Below are 13,997 nucleotides of genomic sequence, written 5' to 3'. Positions count from 1 at the left end.
GCCGTTACAGGGAGACAGTTATAAACAGAGGCTGAAGAAAATCAGTCCGACATAGGCGACCAGAGACTGGCCCCCTTGTGTTGGATTTGAAACCGACGGTACCGATGTTTCTTTAATCTTCTGTAACACACACACACGCATAGATAATCGCTCCGAATTGAATTTTACAACTATTAAAGAAAGAGAAAGTTCAGACGACCTGATCGTTTATTCAGAGGTCACTTCCGGTGACGTCACCTCCCCCGATTTTCTCCGGATGTCGCTCCCTTGTTATTTTATTTTGTAACTGTTTCTAAAATTTTCGCTTAGAAGTAACTGAATATCATCGTTAATATATAAAGGAAGGAAAGTGAATATAGATTCTGAAAAAAATACTTGTTTTTCTCGAAAGAAATGTTCTTCGGGATTTTCCGGTCGGGAAATTTGCACGGAAGCTGTGGTGGCCAGAGCGCATGCGTCAAGCTGCCATATTGAAAAACAAGAAAGGGACTCTTAAAGAAAAAAAAGGCCGATTTGGAATAAATGAGTTAAAAAAAAAAAAATGACCGGTTTGAAAGGAATCGCTGTCTCAGCTTGACATTACCTGGTCAGGTAAGGTGAACTTGAACCTTTATCTGTTTAAATGACCGCCTTTGCTATAATGGCCGTGCTGGTTTGAATGCAATCCAGAAACAATTAAAATGTCTGTATACATGACATGAATCTTAAGTAGAATTGTCATCATGGTTTGTTTAAAAAAATAATTAAACATATATAATTTGCGATTTTAAACCTTATCAATCTATCTGTTATTAATTGCATTAATTAGCAACTTAAAATGCACCCTGTATTATAATAAAAAATAATATTAATTAAAATAGGGCAAATTTGAAACGATAACATTATTTTAAAGGTTTAAATTCAATCGCGACGCGCTTCTGATATATATCTTTTTAATAAAGTATTCCAACTTGTCTAAAATGTTGTAAATTTTAATATTTATTTAAGATTCACCCTTTTTTAAATTACACCTTCAAGTCTATTATTTTGCAAGGTGAATTAGATATTGAAGACTGATTCGGGTGTATCTTTAAAAAAAAAAATAGTTTGCTTATTAAAAAAAAAAAATCTATATATCTAACTTCCATGTTTAATTGTTTTTCTGTTTATTTGTTTATATATTATGCTTAAAAAAATTTTTTTTAAGTCAAAATAGATATCTCTTGTTCGAATAAACAATCTCCTGTCGACTTGAAAATTAAATTATACAAGTCAGAAATTCTAAATATCTATTCAGATAGATCTCAATTGTGTTCCTCCAAATTAATTTTTTTACCATTTTTGTTTCCAAACGAGACGAGCAAAGGTTACCATTATTCCTGAATTTATCGAAGTTATTTTTGCAGTGATGGCTATTTAAAATATTATGTAATTTCTTTCAGAAAAAAATAGACTATTACATAAAAAAAATCTAATTGTAATAAGAAAATTCGGTATACCGAAAATTCTGCATTTTAACACTCGCCCTGCAAATTTAGAAAGCTGTTCTTAACATGGGAGGGGTTTTGCTAAATCTGTCATTGCTGCGGACAGTACCCTTCTAAAATAAAAACAATTTTCGGGGATGTTAAAATGCATAAGTCCCCCCCCCCCATACCAAAGGTATTTATGCAGAAACAGTATTGTGCTATTTTTTTTTTTCATAGTATTTTCAAGTTAAATGTAAGTTTTACGGTTTCTTTTGTTTATTAAATTGTTAGGTGAAAGTACAGAATAATTACAACCCCCCCTTCTCCAGGTTAAGAATGGATTGCTAAATAACTATTATTCTCTGCATAAGTATAAAAAATATGTGTTGTCAATCAATTAAGTGTTTATGGTCTTCAATCAAACCACCCCTACTTTTTTTTTTTTTTTTTTTTTTTTAAGTAGTTCAACCTAAAAGATTTCAACCGTTTTTAATATTGTGTATTTGTCTGTAAAAAAGGCTGGTGTCATATTTTTTTTAATTGGTAATAATTATTTAAAACAAAGCCAGAAGAATTAGTGTTAACAATATGATCAAATCAAAGCGCATAAAATTGGGGGTTGGTTATATAAAAAGAAAATTTAATATTTTAAATTTCGTATTGTTTTTCGACTTATTGGTGGTCGTATATAAACCAATTAAATAATCCCATATTATTTTAAGATATATATATATATATATATATATATATATATATGGTGCTAGTGCAGAGAGTGATCCGCGCTATTTTTTAAATCGTATTTCCAAGTTTAATTAAAGTTTTATGGCCTGTTTTTTATTCAATTGTAAGGTTAAAGTATAGAATAGGTACAAAACACCCTTCCCTCCCCATGTTAAGAATGGCTTTTTAAATGTTATTATTTACGTCCGGATCACTCTCTGCATTAGTAATATATATATATATATATATATATATATATATATATATATATATATATATATATATATATATATATATATATATATATTATAGTGTAGTTTTTCTTGGTTTGTTCATTCCACTTTCTCGAATTACTGAGCTGATCTAGTTGAAATTTTGTATAGACCTTGGTTATAAGGTGCAGCGAACTAAGTGTTATGATGCGTAATTGGGTATTAGTCACCACAATACCACATTTGCTATAGAAGCTTGACAAAGCACTCATTCTACGTGAACAGTCTATAACTTTTATCCCATTTTAATAGGCTAAAAATCTAGTCTATTTGTGTGTGTCTCTGTCTCTATTGTATTTTTTTTTTTTTAATTATTTCAAAATTTCATAATTCTACAAAATTTGAACCGAACCAAACTGACTTTTGTTCAACTAATCTTAAAATATAAGGTAGGTTAAAAAAAGAAAAAAGAAAAGCGGTTCAAATTCTGTAAAAGCACTTTGAGGATTTGAAAGTATCTAGTCCTCTATACTATACTTATTTATTTTTATCCTCGTTCAGCGAAGGAGTTATCCTTCGAGACTGGAGCATTCAATTAACATTTTTGTACCAATATCCATGGAGTCCCATTTTGGGGTGCTGGATTTTACTTTACGACCTTGTGTCGAACTCTGCCCTCGGGTGAATAATGGGTGTCAGTCGGGGTTTGAAACGAATTGTCTAATCAAATTTCAGATATTTAAAAAATTTAATCTATTTGAAGGTGTATCAGTCACTGTCACATTTTCTGAGTTCTGTTATTGTCTATCGCGATCTTCTGAAGATGCTTTCCCTAATTAGCTAGATAGCTTAACGTTTTTTGACTATAGCTTAATAAAAGGGGAAAATCTAATTTGCTAAATGTACTTTTTAAAAAGCTTGTCAAAATATGCGCTTCTTGCCTTCGAAATTCGAAATATTGAATTCCAAGTAAAACCAATGGTATTTACTTGTCATGTCGCAGTAATGAACATATAAAAAAATTACAAAAAAAAAAAAAAAAAACGATGTAGTACAAAATTATTAATAAAAAAATAGTTGAGATTTGCTAAAAATAAAAAACAAACAAAAACAGAAGAGGTCGAACCGTAACAAGGGAGATAAATATTTTCTGAAACCTGAGTCTTAGCAAAACTATTTTCATTAATTAATTTTTTTATCGTATCGATCGTTTGTCGTAATTTTTGGATATGTTCATCACAACGACATGACAGTTAAGTAGATATCATTCATGATTCGAATTTCACTATTATGACGAAGTACCTGAGATACTAAAAATTAATAACAAAAAAAAAAATGGTACTTGCACGTATGTTACCATGCTGAAATAATAACGTTTAGAAAGCCATTCTTAACATGTGGAGGGTATTTTGTAATTATTCGTTAGTTTCACTTAACAATATCGTTAAACTTAAACAGTATTTACAAAAAAAAAAAAAAAAAATAGCACGATAACAATAAGTGAATAATAAGCACTCCAAAAATTTGTTCCAGATTTTAGACATCATTATTTTGAAGATCTTTTCATTTTTTCTTTAAAATAGTTAAATACCCCTAACCTCCAAATCCTTTTTAGTCACTTTTTTTTTCTAGCTATTGCGATAATAGCTCCTGCGATATTGTTCCTATTTACAATGCCTCCCCACGGGACAGTTAGCCACCGGGGTCGTTTTTTAATGTGGAGAAAATAAACAAAAATAAATTCTCAGTCGTAAAGGATTTCTCCTCCACTGACAGAACAAAAAATTGAAGTGCAGCAGCACTGCAGCATCTGAAGACAAGTTCGTTCCATTATTTCTCGGAAACTGGACTAGTGGACTGATTTGCCTGAAATTTTGTATGGACCTTTGTTATAAGGTGCATATCAAAGTAAGTATTATGGTATCTGTTCCATGTACGGTTCAGGATCAATAGAGAATTATAGGGATTAGTCACTACAACATTGGAAGTTTTATCGGGAACTACGGATCGATTTGACTGAAATTTTGTATGAATCTTTGCTATGATAAGGTGCAACGAACTAAATTTTATGGCAAAGTTAGGGGTGAATAGAGGTCCGTATTTTATGCAAAAATGAGCACAAATTTAACCACATTCAACCATAAATTTGGTATGAAGTAGTAAGTACTCATTCTTAGTCAACAGTCTTGCCCGTTTTTAACGGCTTAAAATCTAGTCATGATACTGATATTTACAGTATTTATTTCAACATGTTAACTAAGTTGTACAGTGTACACGTTTTATGATATAAATATATAAAACTGTAATAAATCTAATGCTCTTTGGAAAAAGTATGAGTCTAGTAGTGTATACAACATTCCTCCAGCTACGGATTAATACTAGACTAGACACTCATTACCGAATATTAGGTGAAAGTACAGAATAGTTAACAAATTCCCTCCCCATGTCAAGCCTTGTACAACTAGTGTAGAAAAGGAAAAACTAAAAATCAGTTTTTCCATGCTTGTCACGGCATTCATTGTTTTCAGTAGCTCAGGAGTCACTAGGAGTCTTGTCACTAGACTACGGCTTGTTTATGCAAGGTGTGGTCGGAGATTACGCAATCATTGCTTCATAAACTCATCGCGCGAACATTTTTACAGTAAGTATCCACTGTTTTTCGAAAATTACCAGGATTACTTTTTGTAATATAGAAAATATCCACTTCCTCATGGCCGCCATGTCAAAAATTGCAAACTAGTCTTATTAAAAAAAAAAAAAAAATCTCCAATTATATTTTATTCCGGACCTTTGAAGGGGAACAATAATAATAATAATAATTAATAATAATATATTTTCAACACTGCTCACATCCGACTATTTTTATCATTGGAATTTGTCTTTAAAATTATTCTTGGATACTTCATCAACCAAATATAATTTGTTATGTTCAAGATTAGATGCTGGAATTCAGTTCCGGTTGCCGCTTTTTCACAGTCGGGAAAACGATAACAAGGCAGGAAGAGTGTTCTCCATAATCACATAATAAACTCAAACATTTTGAATTGAACTTTTATGCTATCATTTTGTGGTATTTATATTACCGTGCTATTTTTTTTTCCAAGTTAAATTGAAGTTTCACCATTTTTTTTTTTTTTTTTTGTTAGGTGAACGTACAAAATAGTTACAAGATTCCCGTACCTCCCCACCCCATGTTAAGAATGGTTTTCTAAATGTTATTTCAACACTGTAACCATAAGTGCATAAAGTACCTATTTTGTTTTAATTGTTAGGTGAAAGTACAAAATGCATTCCACTCCGCTCTCCATGTTAAGAATGTGTTTCTAACCTTATTTTCAGTAAGGTTCGTAAACTACAGAAGTATTTGCTTTTAATAAAAGAAAAAAAAAGACACCAGCTTATATTGAATTTTTATAAATAATTCACGAATTTAACCATAACTTCGCCTTTAGATGAAGATAACCGGAAGGGACATCGGTAAATTTTCAGATTAAGTTCACCTCACCTCCATAATTTTCTTTTAAATGACGACTTTATTGGTTTTTGACTATGCTGAATACGAAAATCGCATTCAAATTTTGTATAAATAAGTAGTTATCGAGATATAAAAAGTTGTATTATGCATTGTATTCTTTGGCGGTCATCTTTTTACGCGCGTGCGCGCGCCATAAACAAATCTATTCATCTATGACTGACACTGCACGCGCGTAAAAAAAGATGGCCGCCAAAGAATACAATGCATAATACTTTTTTTTTTTTATCTCGATAAATAATTATTTCTGCAAATTTCAATGCGATTTTCTTATTCAGCATAGTCGAAAACCTATAAAAGGTGCCATTTAAAAGAAAAGTGTGGAGGTGGACCTAATCTAAAAAATTACCGGGACGACATCTTTTGCATTTAGTTTTCTCGTTTTAAAGCAGCAACCGGAACTGAATTTCTACACCTAATCTTGAACATAACCATACATTTCAAACCAAATAATGAATTAAATTTGCTTTTTATAACATCAGTTCGCAATTTCCGATTTCGGATATGACGACCATGATGAAGTGAATACTTTCTGTTTTACTGGCTTTTTATTTACGCATGTATAATGTTAACTACTGAGCCCTACTTTGGTACTGAACACTGTTGAAAGTAATGACTTTATGTTCTTGTTAAGATAGACGACATATCGATTTTTTTTAAAACTATTTCCTAAGCAAAAATATTACTTAATTGTCATGTCGAAAATAGTAATATCAAAAGAAATTAGAAAAATTCATAGAGTATGAAGTTATTTATAGTGAAAAGTAATTTTTACGGAAAATTAGGTAAATTGCATTTTTATAATAGATGGTATAAAATAGACGGTGAAGAGTTCACACACAGACATAATTCGGAACGCATATCACAATATTACTTATAGTGAGACTTTTTTTTTTTTTTAATAAAAACGCAATAGTTGTTCCGATGAATTTTCGTAATTTTTGGATATATTGCTATTTTCGACATAACAATATTTTTGCTTAAAGCGACATATTAAAAAAATCGATTAGTCTTAACAATCACCGATTTTTAATAGCTATATTCTAAAGTGATTTTAAAGTCTCTAAATTATCAGTGGAAAGCGAATTCTGGCTAGAATGGAAGTTTGCAAAATGGTCAAGTATCATGGTTCATAATTTCACTCTGAACCAACTATTTGTCGAAGGAACTATTTTATAAAAGAACGCACTTTTATTATTTTAAAGCAGTGCCCTCGCCCTCCATAAGAATGTTTTTCTTTTTCTTTTTCTAAATTTTATATATTATTCATCCAGCGCAAATCTGGTCCAGATTATACCAACTTTATGGCTGTTTGTTTTGTAGTTTTTGGCTTTTAGTTAGATATACGCATGCATACAGACAACTCCATCATCCAATGATTATAGGAGTAACCGTTTTCACATGAAAAAGGGATTTAAAAAACTACTCGGTAAATATATCCGATGAACCAAGTGGAACAAAGATTCAAACAATTGCACTTAAAAAGAAAAAAAAAGGGGACGGTCAGAATCTTAAAAAGATCTCTCGGTTGGAATATCTGAATTAGCGGATGAATGCTGGCATTCGGTAGGATGCCCCATCTCCAGTTTGAACAAACTGATAAAAATAAATAAAACAACTCCATCCTAATAATTATAGGAGCAAACTGTCTCATAAAATAAATTCAAAAATTATCTGGCGAATATACCCGGTGAACCAAGAACAAAAGAAATACGGACAATTGTATTCATAGAAACGGTTAAAATCTTTAAACATTTATTTGAAATGACTGTAATATTGACCGGATGTTTGACATCCGGCAGAATGCCCCATCCCCAACAAAATAAAATGAAAACAAAACTGAGAAGCAATTGCCTTTTATATAATAGATTACATGTAAACAACCTGAAAAACTTGACGGCAAGAAGCCCCTCCCTCCTTAAAAGTATCGTGTAAATAACATAAAATGATCCTAATTCTCACTAAAAAGAAAAATCATTAACCCTAAGTCCAACTGGCCTAACACGCGTTATTGCTTAACCCTCCTCAAAATTGCACATAATGTATTTCCTATAAAAGCAACATAAAAAGGCTAACTGCTAGAATGGACCGGAAATAGGTGATCATTTTATCTTAGTTTTATATGCGAAACTGATCTCCACTCTAAATTCTATTTTTCTCCGTTTTTCAATGTATTTACACGTAATCGCAAATAACATATTAATGGGTTAGCTGAGAGTGCTAATCTACAATAATACCATGAAAACTGTTTTTAAAGATGTAGACTTCATTAGAGGAAAAGACTTGAAGCCTGAAGTAAAAAAAAAAAAAATGTTCCGGGTGAACGGATTTCATGTATTTATGAAAACCAGCACTGACGGTTTTATATGCAAGAGTAATTCAGGCTTTAATAATGTTGCATATTTTATATAACTGGTATTTAGACGGAATTTTATAAATTATTCACTGTTAGTCAACAAACTTGTGGAAGTGGCAAATTGTGGGCTCAGCGTACCGGGTTCAAGTTCTGCCTGCACCGTTTTAACATTTTTTTTTAGGGAGATTTGAATGAATCCATATATTCTACCTCCAGGTAGAATAAACAAAACTCAAGTCTTGCTTGTGCAATTTTTAATTCTCATGGTTATCTTGTCCTGAACGTCTTGCTGCTGGATTTCAACACTGTTGTCTCAGGAGAAACGCGGTTGCCGATTACGTGCCTCCCCCCCCCCCCACACACACACATTAAAAAAAAAAAAACTTTTTAAAAAATTTTCTTTCTTTGAAGATTATAATGCTGGGTATGGGGGCAGCCAAGCCAGCTACCAACATTGCTCTGCTTTCTATTGAAACCAGCCGAGAACTCTTTTTAGTATCCTTGTTGTTCCCTTAAGAGCAATTGTCTGGATCTCATTTGCACTTGGTTCACCAGGAATATTAGTTAGGTAAGACTTCAGGTTCTTCTTCATAAGCCCTGTGGCACCTATAATAACTGGTATGATTGATATCTACCTAAGATTCCAGTTTCTTTTGAGATGATGATGATTGATAAATCGTATTGGATTATTTGGATTACTGTTGAATGTTATTCACCCAATGTTTCGATCTATGTAACCGCCAAACTTCTTCAGGTGTATGTGGTCGAACTCTTGAATCTGCATGGAATTTAAACAGAACCCTTTCTTTAAGACACAGGGTAACATGCTCTCGTTCCGACAGCCATACCTGGATAAAAGTCCTAAGCAATTCGAAATTTTATTTTGAGTGTCGCCCACACTGAAGATTGTACCTTCAACTTTCAAAACAGTAGTTTACAAAATACTTTACTAAGTACTTTATTCCACTATGCCATGGGTCCGAAAGATTCTAAAGTTCAACAGGATAGACCTGAAGAAGGCTGGCGGTTACATTGGCCGAAATGTTGCGCAAATAACACTCAAGATGCGAACAGTAGTCCGAATAATTCAAACATCTTTTTAAAAACTATATAGACGTGTCATACAGAAGGTATCTGTTCTCTCTTGAGAAAGGAGTTTTTTTTTATCATTGAATAATATTCAAAGTACGAAAAAAAAAAAAAAATAAAATAAAAATTTTAATTTGTTTCATTACTAGCAGTTCAGCCCGATTTTGCTCGGGCCCTATGTACTGTTCATAACACACACACACACACACATATATATATATATATATATATATATATATATATTAAAAAGTTTGACTCCTGTCCAGCTAACCTATATCTAAAATTTCAAGTATTTAGACTCAAAATTAGCTGAATAGTTTGCTAGAGACTGCAATGGTAAATTCTTTTGAACTTTGACCCCTTGTCAGCCAAATTTTTGGCCAAAAACCGATTAAAAAGTTTGCCCTATGTCTGAATACACTTAATGTAAAATTTTAAATGTTTAGACCAAACATTGGCTGAGTAATTTGGTAGAGACCACAAAGGTTAAATTGTTTTTAACTTTGACCCCAATTTTAACTCTTTGATATTTGTTTTGGACTCAAATCAAAAAGTTTGATCCCTGTCCAAATAACCTACATCTAAAATTTAAAATGTTTGGGCCCAAAATTGGCTGAGGAGTTTGGTAGAGTTTTCAAAGGTCAAATCATTGAACTTTGACCCCTTGACGGCCAAATTTCTGTCCGAAAACTGATTTTCCCAAATCTCAATACCCCTTATGTCATATCTCGAATCTGTAGACTGAAAATTGACAGTAGTTTGGTAGGGAAATGTACAAATGCAGACAATTTAACTTTTATAGATTTCGAATTAATAGGCATATTTTCAAAATTCTTTCTGTGAGTTTGAAAGCTTTTTTGACTTTTAAAAAGGCGCACTCTTAAATAATAATAATAATAATAATAATAATAAAATTTATGCACTTTTGTTACCGTGCTGAAATAACATGGGGAGGGGAGGGTGTTTTGTAACTATTCTTTTACTTTACAATTTAATAAAAAACGATATCGTAAAACTTGAATTTAACTTGAAAATACTATTTATAAAAAAAAAAAAAAAATAGCGCGGTAACAAAAGTGCATAAGCACCAAAAATATCTTTTTTTTTTCTTGGTATCTTTATATATATCGAGCATGAAAGAGATTCCCCTGTCATCTAAATTATTTTTGCATTATTTTATAGGGAATTTATTGATTTTTTTTATTTTTTTATTTTTTTAGCTTTATTGAAAGCTTTTTATTTTATTTTATTGTAACTTTTAGTTAATTTTTCTAACTCGTGTCTTCATTTGTGTGGAATCTGACATAAGTCATGTTTGTTATCCAGAGAGAAAGGGCACACATGAGCTAAATTTTTGTTTTATAATGAATATATTTTTTAGCTTCATTAAAAAAAGTGATATTATTATTATTACCATATATATATGTTATGATTTAATTTATTTATTTTTTATTAAACAATGAAGTGTTTATATCGGATATAAAATGCTTACTTATTGCGAACTCGCTGTATTTAGAACGTAATGACAAAATAACGTTTTTATAATTATATATATATATATATATATATATATATATATCTCCCGATTTCGAATCTCGCTATATTCAGCCACTCTGATGAGTCGTAGACGACGAAACGTGTTAGTGGATAATTACATTTTAAAAATTATATAAATATATATATATATATATATATACACACACACACACACACACACACACACGAACTTCGTATATAATTTATTTTGTGCATTTAATTTTTAATATTGCTTTGTTTGGTTCACGTCATCGATGTGTTGCCTCACAAATAATGACTCTTGAATATGTCTGTTTGGATACTAACTCCCCTTCTTCGCACATTAGTCAGACTTTTACTGCAAAAAATATTGATGTTTTTTTTTTTTTTTTTTTTTTTTTTTTTCGTTAGTAGAAAAAAATTTGGTTCTTTTCGCTTAGAGAATATTGTTTCAATCTTGAAAAAAAAAAAAGAATTTTATTAAACCTTATTTTTTCCTTTCGTTTTCATAATTTTTATTTAATATAGCGGTATAAAAAATATATTGTTTGAAAGGCAGAATACAAATTATTTAAATCATTAGAGATTAAAAGTGATCCCTGATTTTGTGGCCAACTATTAACAATGTCTGACACATTATTAATACAAATCGTTTTTTCCTCATTAAATTACTTTTTTTTTTTTTTTTTTTTTTACAGGTTAACTAATTTTTGTTGGATTAATTTAAAAACTTTAATTTATCCGTTCATTTAAATCTAGAAACGCGTTTAACTTTCCTCTTATTAAATAGGTATTAAAGGCGATTAAATCGTGACTAATCTTATAATCTTAGACATCGTTTGGTTTACTCTTCTTCCTAAGCAATCATTATAACAAAAACCTATCATACAAATCTGTTTCCACTTTAGAGTGTCTCTCCCGCCGCCCCCATTTTGGGGAGTTGAATTCTCTTCGCATTAAATACAGATTTTTATGTTTAAGTTTACTCTTCGCGTGGGGAACCGGGTAAATACAGACACGCTGTTTTGGTAGCATTGCCCCCCCCCCCCCTCGTCCCTGAATGCTTGTAAACACACATATATATATATATATATATATATATATATATATATATATATATATATATATATATACACACACACGTCAACACTGAAAAATTAAAAGAAAAACGAGAAATTAGGAATTTAAAGTGGGTGTTCACTTTGCAATATTACATTAACGTTAAATAATCACTCAATTATTTACCATAAATGTAGAATAGAGCGAGTAACCTTTTTTTTATTTTTTAACCCAAACCTGTCTCTTCAGTATGTGGTTTATTCAGCAAAAGTCAAGTCGGTACAATCAAAAGTATGGATTTTAATGAATGAAATAAAAAAAAAATAAAAAATTGCACTTTGTCACGAAGGAAGTTCCGGTGCTCCTACAGAATTTGAACCAGACTTCGATTTTGTTCAATTTTTTTTTTTTTTTTTTTTTTTTTTTTTTTTTTAAGTATCAAAATTCTTTTAATATAAGTTCAAATTTTTATAGACTATAAAAGCAAACCACCAGAAACAGAATTATGGCCAAATCAATTTTATTCGAAATTTGGGCGAAATAAAAATATTTCCATGGTCTTTATGCTGCAATTGATAAAAAAAAAATAAAATAAACAATTTTATTTTTTTTTTGTAGTAAATCTTATTTGGAGTTCATTTGTTACCAATAAAATTGGTTAAAAGAAACAAAACCTACGTACATACATCTGCAGTCTACACGTATATACATCCCTAGGCTATTTGACACTGATTTAAATTCAAAATAAAATGAACAAATAATCTGATTACGATTTGAAAAAAAAGAGGGGGGGGGGCTCTCCCACCCCCCTTAAAAATATTTTTTAAAACTAAAATCTTTGCTGAGAGTGGCTAATACAGCAAAGCAGTTGCCCCAAAAAAGACAAAACAATTATTGAAAAGAAACCGATGAAACTTAATTAAAAAAAATTTATTAGCATTTTCCGATAATGGCTTTTTGGCTAGGAGCAAAGTGTAGTACCTGATTTTACACTTCATTTCTGTCTTTTGATGAGTAAAAAATCATTCTAGACTAAAGCAATTTGTATTTTTAATGCTCTGATTCAGAGTGCCCCTTTCGGGGTAGCCTGAATTTTTCCCAAAAGGAAACCCAATCTTGTGTTGAACTCTGTCCTCGTGGAGAGAGGAAAATAGACGTACGTAACCGGTGTTGCCTGGGAGTCTTTTTCACGTGAGTATCCCAGCATAGTATAAACACTCCCAACCTCCCCATGTTAAGAATGGCTTTCGAGGTTGGGGGTGTTTATTTCCGAAAGCTGTTCCTAACATGGTTCGTTGGAGGTGTTTATATTACGATGGGTACTGTCGTAAAAAATACTCCGTTTTTACTTTCATTTTTATTTAATTTTTAAATTTTAATAAGATTTGAAATTTTATCATTACACTTGGTCATTAAATCATTAATGGAACCAGTGAACCTGGAACAAAATTGTTTAAAAAATATTTTTCTGAAGGTAATGTTTATTTTAATCTCTATATAAAACCTGTTAATGGGTTCTTGTCTTAAATTTCCTCTATACTAATAAAGAATCTCATGTACGTATCCGTGACGGAACGAAAATGGCATATTCCAAAAATCACGTCAAAATTGACCAAGTAGTCTTATTTCTAAGAAAATCAAATTTTATAAATAAACTGTTTCGCGTCGCCATATTGAAGAAACAAAGGTAGATAACTAAACAATTTCAACTTACGAGATCAGCCTTGCAATGCCCTCGATTTTCCATTAATCGCTTAAAATCGTTTTAAAATAATTTTATTTATAAAAATAAAACTACTTGATCAAGTTACGCGATTTTTGGAATATGATTTTTTTTTTTTTTTTTTTTTTTTTCAGAGTTTTCTGTTTAACATGGGTGGTTTTTCAGAATTCCCCCATTAGCAGAAATGGCAAAGTTTCAGATTCAGACAAACATTTCTCCCTTATATTATTGGATATAAGTGTCTCAATTTACGAAGAAATCGAAATGCATTGATATTGATTTAATTTTGTAAATTTTTTAAACAAAAGTTGTTGCATTATTTTTAAATATTCGATTAATATTA

The 13,997-nt window shown here is 30.9% G+C and overlaps 1 protein-coding gene across 8 annotated transcripts in view; it reads left to right on the top strand.

The window, feature by feature from the left end:
* Positions 1-244: 244 nt before the first annotated feature.
* LOC145261095 (serine/threonine-protein kinase TAO1-like) overlaps positions 245-13,997 on the top strand; it is a 315,191-nt gene continuing 301,438 nt past the window's right edge. For 5 of the 8 annotated variants that reach the window (XM_080119286.1, XM_080119289.1, XM_080119287.1 and 2 more), the window contains exon 1: positions 245-591. The gene's annotated coding sequence lies outside the window, so the exon portion shown is untranslated. The remainder of the gene's footprint in view (positions 592-13,997) is intronic. The other 3 variants (XM_080119290.1, XM_080119288.1, XM_080119292.1) reach the window with 3 other exon arrangements.

This window comes from Euprymna scolopes, chromosome 37 (genome assembly GCF_053919585.1).
Source record: "Euprymna scolopes isolate OS-2025 chromosome 37, ASM5391958v1, whole genome shotgun sequence".
NCBI lineage: Eukaryota > Metazoa > Mollusca > Cephalopoda > Sepiida > Sepiolidae > Euprymna > Euprymna scolopes.
The sequence above is the reverse complement of the archived record's forward strand: the minus strand, read 5'-3'. Positions and strand labels throughout refer to the sequence as shown.